Below are 10,434 nucleotides of genomic sequence, written 5' to 3' on the forward strand. Positions count from 1 at the left end.
ATTAATGACAAGGAGCGACTGCAGAAATACTGTACCTTTTGGAAAGTGTTGTGTACGATGTGAGAACGCATAAACTGTTTTTAAAGCCAAAAAAAAACTCGTGGCTCAGTGGTAACGTCTACGCCTCACACTCCGGAGACCCTGGTTCGATTCCCACCCAGCCCATCTTGCAAGTTGTTTTTTATTCATGAAGTGCCTGCTGGTATTTATCGCTCACGGCCAACGCCGCCGACACCGACACCGACGCCGACGACACCGGCTTTTCTGCGACACGAGCTCCTTAACGCTGTCGCGTTAAAACGCAGAAAACTATGAAGAAACGTGGTTGCAACCACAGTGATCCGACGAAGCACACTAGCAAGCGCAGCATACGCCCTGCTTTTGGGAGGCGGCAACGCAGTTCGCTGGCTTTCCCTGCGCCCGACTCCGTGAGCGGTGCAGTGGCATCCAGCAAGACAAAATGCAGATCAGGCCTGTATTCTGTAGATGACCACCTCGTGGACATGTCCATTTCGTCTACTGCTGAAGTTCTTATTGGATGGGCTGAGGTACACGTCAGGAGGACACAGGGGCCTCCAGCCAACCAGCAATTCAATAGCAGACGACAGTGGCAGACATGCGGCACCCCCCTCCCCCCTAAGCTGAACCTCTAACCCAGGCTGAACTCTTTAAAAAATTGTAGGAATTTCATCGGTTTTGCATTGATATCTTGCGCAAACAGCAACAAAGAACACTGCGGAAAATCAATAGGCACTTCATTGTCGCTTGGTTGAACAGTCATGCAAAAGTGGTCACCATGATTACGTTGAATATTAATTGGAGTAATCTTATATTATATTTAGAATAGATCGTCAACAAGGCGAAACCTTAAATGGCTCATGGGACGGCACCGAAATTTAGAGGCAGACGAACCATCAAACTTTGGCCGCATTTGAAGCCCCTTGGAGATACGGAAAAACCAGCCATTATCCAAGTTGTATTCCAAGCACCATTCCGAAGATCGCGAGATCAACCCAGGACCTCAGGTGGGAGTAGAATCATTGAACTCACAATCTTTGGTGCTAATTAGGGCGAAGTCTTTTTAAGGCACTCGAACCAGTGGAACTCCCGACCTTTGGTTAGAATTGAATCCACAACCTGTCTGCTTAATAAGGGCACAATTAATTAAGGCACAGTTTATTAAGACATGGCTAACTAAGTACAAATACCCACGACTTTTTGTGAGACTCGAAATTTCGAGCTTTGGTGGTAATTAAGGCAAGGTTAATTAAGGCACTATAGACCACTCTAATCCGGAAACTATGGTGGGAGAAAACAAGCAATAGGAAGTAACAACCCATTAGAATGCAAAAGATATGTAATAAATCTCTCATACTTGGGCAGGCTTTCGCCTTCTTCCTCTTTAGCGAATGGTATATTGACTGTAGACTTGTGTATAGTCCTACATTTCGCATGCGGTGAATTTCCACTTTCTTTTCAATGTACTGGGATATATATTCAACTAAGATATATACTAGCAAGATTGTGCTCATTCAGGCTGAATGTTAACTGCAGCCAGGAGTACAACAAGATCGCGAAATTAAGTGGCATTTTTATATATTGATTTTATTTCCTTTGCGAGGCGAGCGATCAGAAACCCTAGCACCCGGGAACACAGCGCTTGCAGTAACTGGAGCCGACTGTCCCTCATCAGTGGATTATTCCCCGCCAAGCGGAACAAAGTCAAGACTGCATGGAACGGCCCTCAAATTCAGGACATCTCGAGGACACTTCATAACGCGGACAGGAATCTGCACGGCAAGAATAACACTTGATGGCCTGGCCTACCCTGTGATGTTCCTCGTCTTGCAACAGTACTCGCTGACGTTGTTCTTGGCATGGACTTTGTAAAGCAACATAGCGTAATCAAACTGACGTCGAAGTCGATAATGCTGCCCACAGCCCAAGCGATATCGACGGAGAGGCCTTCCAGTCAGCGTGCCTTGAGTGTACTTGAGGACGGAGTCAGCATCCAGCCTCACTTTAGAATTCTCATTTCCGACGTAGAAGGCGTGATCGAGCTCGACCAATGCCTACTTCTCGACCATGAAATTTGAGCCCGAAGAGGGATCGCTCGCGTCACAAAGCGAAAGCGAAAGTGATGATGGCAAACTTGACCAAAAAGTTCAAGTACATCAACAAGAACACGACGACCGCATACATCGACGAAATTGTGGGAACCAGCAATGCCTTTGTACTCTCGGATTCTGCTGCATCTACCCCAAGGACTATAGTTCCTGAACCAGACTTCCACATAAATCCAAGTCTCGACACCAGTAAGCATCAACAGCTCAGAAGTTTTCTGCGATGATAAAAAAAAAACCGTTTTTCGACGACATCGAGATTCGACAAATGCCATTTGCAAAGCATCGCATAATAACCGAAGAGTTCGTTCAACCACTCTGCCAGAGCCCTTACGGCCACAAATGAATGAAATTCTGCTCGACGAAATGATCCCCCCTTCGAAAAGCCTCTACTCCCTTGTAGTCTTGGTGCAGAGAAATGACAAAACCCTACGTTTCTGCGTCGATTATCGTGAACTTAAGAAGATCGCGAAGAAGGATGTATACCGCCTCCCACGGAAATACGACGCATTGGATCAGGTCGGCAACGGTAAACGCCTCTCCTCGATGGATCTCAAGACTGACTACGGGCAAATAGAAGTTGACGACCGAGATCACAAAAAGACCGCCTTAGTTTATTATGCCAGGCGGCCTCTATGAGTTCAAGGTTATGCTATTCGGCTTTCGGTCAGTGCTTGAAACGTTCCACTGCGCGATGGTCACGGTGTTAGCGCGATTGAAGTGGCAGACCAGTCTTGTTTACTTGGATGACATTGTAGTCTTCGCCTAAATTTTAACACTCACCTTAGGCGATTTGCGACAGTACGAGAGGCCGTCCAATCGTCAGGGCTCACTTTGACGCCGTAAGGGTGCCACTTCACTTACGCGAGCTTCTTTTCTTGGCTGACATCTTCAACAAATCTGGAGTCCACCCTGATCCGCAGAAGACAGCTCGCAGGCAAAGCCCAACGACAAGAAGGCATTGCGTCGATTCCTTGTCATGTGTGCCTCTTGCAGGCACTTTCTCAAGGATTTTTCACTCATCGCTGAGCCACTGACATATGTAACTAAATGTGATGCTAAATTCAAGCGGCAAACATTGAAGGCCGACGCATTTCAGGAACTCAACCACCTCATGCAATCGCCACCGGCACCAGCACACTACGACGTTGACGCCGATACAGAAATGTATACACTGACGCCAGTAGCCTAGGCCTTGGTTGCGTCATATTGCAGAGTAAAGATGAACTTGAACAGGTCACACCTTATGCTAGCAGGTCGCTGGTAAAAGCTGTAGGAAATTACTCTACGACTGAATGGAATGCCTCGGCATCATTTGGCCTACAGCAAAATTGCGCCCTGACATATATGGAAGGCCGTTAAAAAGTGGTAACCAATGACCACGCATTGTGTTGGACAGCGAATTTCACAGCCAGTCTTCACAGGGTCAACAATGATGGTGCATACACTTCCCGACAGATTTTTAAACAGGCAGCAGGCTGCTCAAAGGTTCTAATGCTCGGTCAGTATAAACAAAACAAAATCAAAACGACCCTAAGCAGGCAATTAGTTTGCAAGTGTTTTAGAATGAAATGACGAATTAATGTGCCTAATTCTGCAGAGCGTTGTGCGTCGTTAAGTAATATTCATTTATCAGACCGCGGTGAAAGAGACCGCATATATGGGGCTAGGAGAAGGTTCCCTTTTTGCTCACCGTGGTCCACCGCGAACACATGCGCGTGAAACCTTAGTAATGCGCAGAACTTGCGTGTATTGAATTGAATTGAGTATATCTTTATTTTCAACAGATTGGGAAAGACAGGGAACAAAAGCTGCAAGTGCAGCTTGAAAAACACGCAATTTATTGCATGTATTGCAGAAGTGTGTGGCGTGAAGTCAGTTATAAACTCTCTGCCTCTGGAAAGCTATATAGGAGTTGGAAGTTTTTAAGAGCGGGGATCATTGGTTGATCTTCTATCGGCTCCTACCGCCACCACTGTAGCCCTAACCTATTATCTCTAATCCGAATGCCATGAAGATTAACTACTCCGAACTTACTAACGAGCAGATTGCCATGGCAGCTGTCCACTCGCCACCGTTTCAACAAATTTTCGCCAAAGCCATACTAAAGACCTGATTCTAACAAGCGTCACTTTGCAGCTGGTGACGAAAGTAGAGCTTTCTTTGTAGCCGCTGTGCGGAATTGTTATAGCTGTGAAATTTTGCCAGAAATGTGGGGTATATACGAAGAACATATTGGCGGAAAATTAATGCAGGACCGCCGTGTGTGCGCCATCATGCCCACTGATCAGTTTTCTAGCTAATAATTGAGCAAACCGCAGTAAGACATCAGAAATATTGGTGACGTTAACAAATTTGTTATATGAAGAAAGCGGCAGGCCCCAGAGGAAACCGATAAATCGGTCGTTGACTGTGCAGCAGCACAAGCACTGCTACAAGTATTATATTGGAGAAGCAATCCAATTCGAATGCCAGGCATTTTTAATCACAAGATTTTAAAAAAAGATACACGTTGCACGAGAAACAAGAATGGTTCAGGGAAGAACGCACAGAGATAAAAACTAGCTCTTATGCAAGGCAAGAACAAAGTATGAATGAACAAGCGAGCAAAGAAGCGCGACCTGATAGAGGAAGACAAATTACAATGCATGCTGAGCAATCTGCTGCAAAAATTTATATTACAGGTTAAGACAGTAAACCGCAAGTTCTGACTCATTTGACTAAAAAGGAAGGCAGCAGGCTGACTTTTATTCCTGTATTGAAATGGTAGAATGCGACCCGCCGTGGTCGCCTAGTGGTTTTGGTGGTGCGCTGGTAAACACGAGGACAAGGCATCAAATTCCGGTCACCGCCTGCGCATTTTGATGGGAGCGAATGCATAAAGACCCGGCTACTTAGATTCAGGTGCACTTTTTAATTATAAAACTGCGCGTTGTGTTTGAAGAAGGAACATAGAAATGGCGTATTTCAAAGCTATCTTTAGTTTAAGGGCTGTGGCCCGTCAGAAGTACGGTATACCATCATCCAGCTCAGTCTCGTTGAAGATGGATGGCCGGCAGACGCCGAATGTGCTGCTTTTGTAGGAGACACAGTTACACTCGGCCACGCACATGACTTGAAAGAAGCCGCCGCAGTGATCGCCACATTCGGCCAGGCCTTCAGAGTTTATCATTGCCAGCACGCAGCTCTGCCCCACGAGCAGCAGGACCACCAGGAGACGGCACACCAACGACATGGAGTAAGAAGCCAATGGTGGACGAAGACGAAGATGAAGCCGAAGACGAAGCCGAAGACTGACAGCCGTTAGGTCAAGCACCCCTGTCAAGACCTGCGCGTGGAAGTGAAGCCCAGATCAAGTGCATGCGTCGCTGCATGGCGAAATTCATTCATTCATTCATTCATTCATTCATTCATTCATTCATTCATTCATTCATTCATTCATTCATTCATTCATTCATTCATTCTTTATTCAAGACAATTTATTCAAACTGTCTTGGGAAGTATAGCAAATGGCCAAGAAGGTACCTACTAGGTTATGTCGCCCAGACACCAACCACAGCAATGGAAACTATTTTTTTATTGTATATCATACAATCACAATGAGGTGCGTACAGTACAATCGGAATACAACAGCTATTCTTTTCTGCCCTTCAGAAGAATAAGAACAAATTAAAGAATGTTGCACATGTACCATATTTTTGATAGTAAACACATATACAGAAAAATGAAGTTTACAACTATAACAGAGCACAAATTTCGACATCAGAAAGTAATTTCGCCTTAGCTTTCTTCTTCAATAATATTGGAAAGATTATCGCTTCTAAAAAAATGTTTCATCTATAAGTGTACTTGCTCGACAGCTTTGGTATCACTGATATTAGTTTATGTAAACCATAATTTGTACATGATCTGGACTCAGCTATTACAGTTTGTCGTAGTTCGTATGACATTTGGTTAACATGATATTTTCTATCAAACAACATCGTGCTAGGTCTGTGTTGTCGCAGTATTTGCAGTGATACCTTTACTTTAAATAAATGTTTTATCGGTAGTAAGTTATAGTAACTAAGATATGAAATTATACTCTGTGTAGGGAACGCTTACAACCGCTTGTATTGTACCCTTTGGTAAAGAGAAAAGAGAAGTTTGTCTCAGTGAAAGTAGACTCCATAGAGCATTATGGGAAACGTGAGTGCACAAGGCCATAATAAATTTGTCGCTTAGCGTCTGACTGGAGGAAGTGGCTTAGTTTATTTCCCAATCCAAGGGCTCTGGAGACGTCAGTTCTTAGGGAGTCGACACGGGGCTTCCATGAAAAAAAATTAAATTATAGGGGTTTACGTGCCAAAACCACTTTCTGATGAGAAGGCACGCCGTAGTGGAGGACTCCGGAAATTTCGACCACCTGGGGTTCTTTAACGTGCACCTAAATCTAAGTACACGGGTGTTTTCGCATTTCACCCCAGTCGAAATGCGGCCGCCGTGGCCGGGATTCGATCCCGCGACCTTGTGCTCAGCAGCCTAACACCATAGCCACTGAGAAACCATGGCGGGTGGCTTCCATGAAATGATTTCATAAAATAGGCACATAAGAATCTGGCCGTTTTTTTCGGTTGGAGTGGTGCTCAATGAAATGAAATGAAAGTTTGTTTTCCATCTTTTAAGGTACAGATCTTGTAAGATACAGATGGAGGGGTGGAGGAAATACCAAATGTATTGTAGGTAGATATATAGTTCGTTTAGATTTGAATAATATGTACTCTGTTCTTTTGAATTCAGATGAAGCTCGTTAGCCTTGAAGAAGTTTAAGTTTCAAGACACTTATTCTCATTTGCCAAAATCTTACCTTCTTCAATATTAACGATATCTTTTCTGTAATGCAAGATACGTACATGGGTCCAAAGATAGACCCTTGAGGGGCCCCGTATTTTAAATGGCTATTCTGGGATTTGACGTTATTAATAAATGTGAACAGGGACCTGCGAAATAAATAGTTCTTTACGAAAAACAACAATTCACCATGGATAACATATGGCAGCATATGAAAAAGACGCTCATGTTGTACGGACACAGGCTTTACTAAAATCTAAGAAAAAACCTATTGTAGAGAGTTCATTTTCAATATTCTCAAGAAGTACTTCTTTATTTCGAAGGAGGGATATTTCTACAGATTTATTCTTACAATATACGTATCACCCACTTACTGTTCTTTTGTTAGCACTTAGGAACGCTCTCATTCGTTTAATAATGATGGGCACAGTTATCTTTGAGAATTCAGAAAGGATATAAATGGGCCTGTAGTTCTTTAACTCATCCAATGACCTTGCGCAGACGGGGAAGAAGACCCTGAAGACGGCCGACCACATCTCCTACCGCTAATTTCTAACCAATTAATGCAAATAAAGTTTTTCCTCCTCCTCCTCCTTCTCCTCCTCCTCCAATGTTCCTCCTTTGTGATGCGGATTCACTTGGACTTCATTTAGTTTGTTTGGAACATTGCCTATCATCATGGTGAGGTTACAGATGTGTGCCAGTGAAATCGAAATTATGTAAATCTGAGATTTCAGTGATTTCTCTTTCACTTTATGCGGACAACAGGCATGGTTGTATTTTAGGGATATAATGAGGTTCTGCACTTCGCGTTGATCTGTTGGAGATAAGAACACCGATGGAAAGGAATATCTAGGAATGCAACTTTTGCAAGGTATGTGAGAAGAGTATTCTGAGGGAATACCCACGGTTAGAAAGTGGTTCTTACAAAAGTATGCAATCTCGCTCTCGGTGGCCTCAGGTTCCTAAGATTGTACGCCGCTATCCCTTGAACATTTATTGCGGTTTCCTTGAATGTCTCCCACGTCACTCTTGAGTTACTGGTACAACTACGAAATTTATTAATATTGTGCACTCATTCCGGTAACCTTGTCATTATTCAGTACATTGCAACTCTTCTTGCAGTTGCGAAGGTCGCTTTCTTCTCGCGTATTTAAGAATACGTATGGTAATTCCTCTTTTTCCCTTTTGAATATGGATAATTTTTTAAAACGAGTTGTGATAAGTACCGTAATCCTTAGTCCTGGACCCGGATTGCTCATAAAGGCGAACATACTTTTCAGAGGATTTGAAGTGCCTAACTCTGCTAATAATAAATAAATAGCTGATATATTTACAGACTTTATGGCCCATATTGCAATGTACAAATTGTAGATCATGATTTTGCAAAGTCTGTCCACTGAAAGACGACTGTTCGATATGATATCAGTTTCCAAATAATTATTGCAAATATCTGGACAAAATAAATGGCCGTTACAAATGATTTAGTGCTTCAATGTATAAAACAGCATATTTTTACCACAATGGAGGTCGAATATTCCAGAATTTTGCCGCAAGATTTTGGCCGTATATCTGGAAGCGGGACTATTCGCAGAACATCTTGGAAGTGGATTTGCATAGCATACTCACCGCCCAGAATTTTTAAATTGCTATGTGTGCCTAAGGTATGTCTTAAGCATACTCTGAATTCTTTTTTTTAATTAGGGGGTTATGTATCCTCATTTTTCCTGTAATGTCCGCCGCTTTATGTAATCCAGCTCAAGAGCTAACGGTCTATCTGCGAAGAGCAACATTTAAATATTCTGTATGGCCTAAAAAAACATCCCACAGGTATTTGACGTGGCATCACTACGAAATGGTATCGTCTAATTATCTCGAAGCGCCTGAAGTTCATAGCAATCAAAGAAGGTTTTATGTGCTTCCTAACGTAAAAAAAATAACATTACTCAATAGTGCTGTGGGGGTTATTGGCCCTGCTTTCCCACAAATGCGATGCGATCTAGCCATTATAAAACTGACCTTCTTCCCTGTGATTTGGCGCCCAACATTGAACTTTGATCTGGTTGCTTCTTCTTCCCGTACTGAAGAGAAAACGAATGATGGCATGCGTTCCAGACATCGCCGACGTTTCTAGCTAATAAACTTTCACTTTATAATTTGAAGCGTACACATAATACGCATATAATGAGTAAGCTATATTACGTTACCGATCCTCTTGTTGCGAAAATTCTAAGACGCACTGCTTAAATGTAATAGGGTGCGTATTGTCTGCGTTCATCCGCTCAAAGCGCAAAGTCGCCAGGATTCGGTGTTGTGCTCGAAGCAGTCCCTTTTTTTTTCTTGCGCTCTCTCTCTCGCTCTCTGTCCTTTTTCGTTTGGTTTTCTGAAGATAGATAAGCGCCCGCTCGTTTCCATTTTCCAGTTGATCGGTTTCGTGTAGATGCAGGATGCTCCTGTAAACTGGTCGGTAATTCACTCTCTATAGGCGTTCGCGAGGGCATAGTTAGTAAATTGAAACAGGAGTTTCAACTGAGCTACATTTACTATAACATTGAACACTTGCTCATGGAGGGACGAGGAGCCTGTCGGCCATATGAAAGTCAACGTTAGTGCTACAGTTATTCGGATAGATTCTTAAGGTGAGAGCTAACATGACAAGAAGGGTTGACTTGAGAGAATCGCGACGCTTCACATTTTCACTCTCGCATCATTGTAGCCATGGAAAGAGGCAACACTTACGACGGAAAGCGAAATTCGAAGAATCAATGCGGGCACTCGAAGGCCTGGCTGGATGAGTGGTGATGATAATGGTACTCAATTATGGCACGTACCCACTGCTGCGGCGGATTGGTCACAAATCAAGCGTGCGTGGGTTAATCATCCAAACTATTGACGATGATTGTCAATGTAAGCAATGACAAGCGAGTGCGCGAGCAAGCAAGCAAACGAACAAACGAACGAAAGAGCCAGCGACTGTGTTTTTTTTAGAAACCCGACCAAAGGAGAAAAGAGGAAAAGAGAAAGAGAAAAGAAAAGCTTTCTTCCTTAAACCCGAACAGTACCGTAAAGACAATGTGACCACACTTCACGGAGGCGAAAGAAGGATGGGAGGAAGAAAGGCCGCGGAGGGGGGAGGGAAGTGGGACACAAGAACGAAATTCAACATATTGTTACGGGGATGCTGCGAGTATATAAAAACTATATTTACTATGTATATACGGGATGAGTCAGAATAGCCAAGATGGCTGACCACCAACAACAGCAGCAGCCAGGGTCTCCGACCTTCTTCCTCCCTCTTTCATCCTTCCGTAACAGAATCCCCGGGTGACGAAGCGCCTTCTCCGCCTATGGCAGGCAAAGAATTGCGAGTGAAGTATGGCTTCAGCCGCAAAACGTGCACGAAGTCGACATGCGTCTGACTTTAGGATGCATCAAAGGGTAGCGGCGAAATGTAGTAATTGACGTCGTTAAGTTAGCGCAG

General features: G+C 43.7%; 1 long non-coding RNA gene across 1 annotated transcript; it reads right to left on the bottom strand.

The window, feature by feature from the left end:
• Positions 1 to 5,022: 5,022 nt before the first annotated feature.
• LOC135914278 (uncharacterized) lies at positions 5,023 to 9,777 on the bottom strand. The gene is made up of 2 exons (XR_010568260.1): positions 9,693 to 9,777; positions 5,023 to 5,451 (listed from the first exon to the last, which is right to left on the bottom strand). It is a non-coding gene; the product is annotated as an uncharacterized lncRNA (long non-coding RNA).
• Between the last annotated feature and the right edge of the window lie 657 nt (positions 9,778 to 10,434).

The sequence above is a fragment of the Dermacentor albipictus genome, chromosome 8, assembly GCF_038994185.2.
Source record: "Dermacentor albipictus isolate Rhodes 1998 colony chromosome 8, USDA_Dalb.pri_finalv2, whole genome shotgun sequence".
Classification (NCBI taxonomy): Eukaryota; Metazoa; Arthropoda; class Arachnida; order Ixodida; family Ixodidae; genus Dermacentor; species Dermacentor albipictus.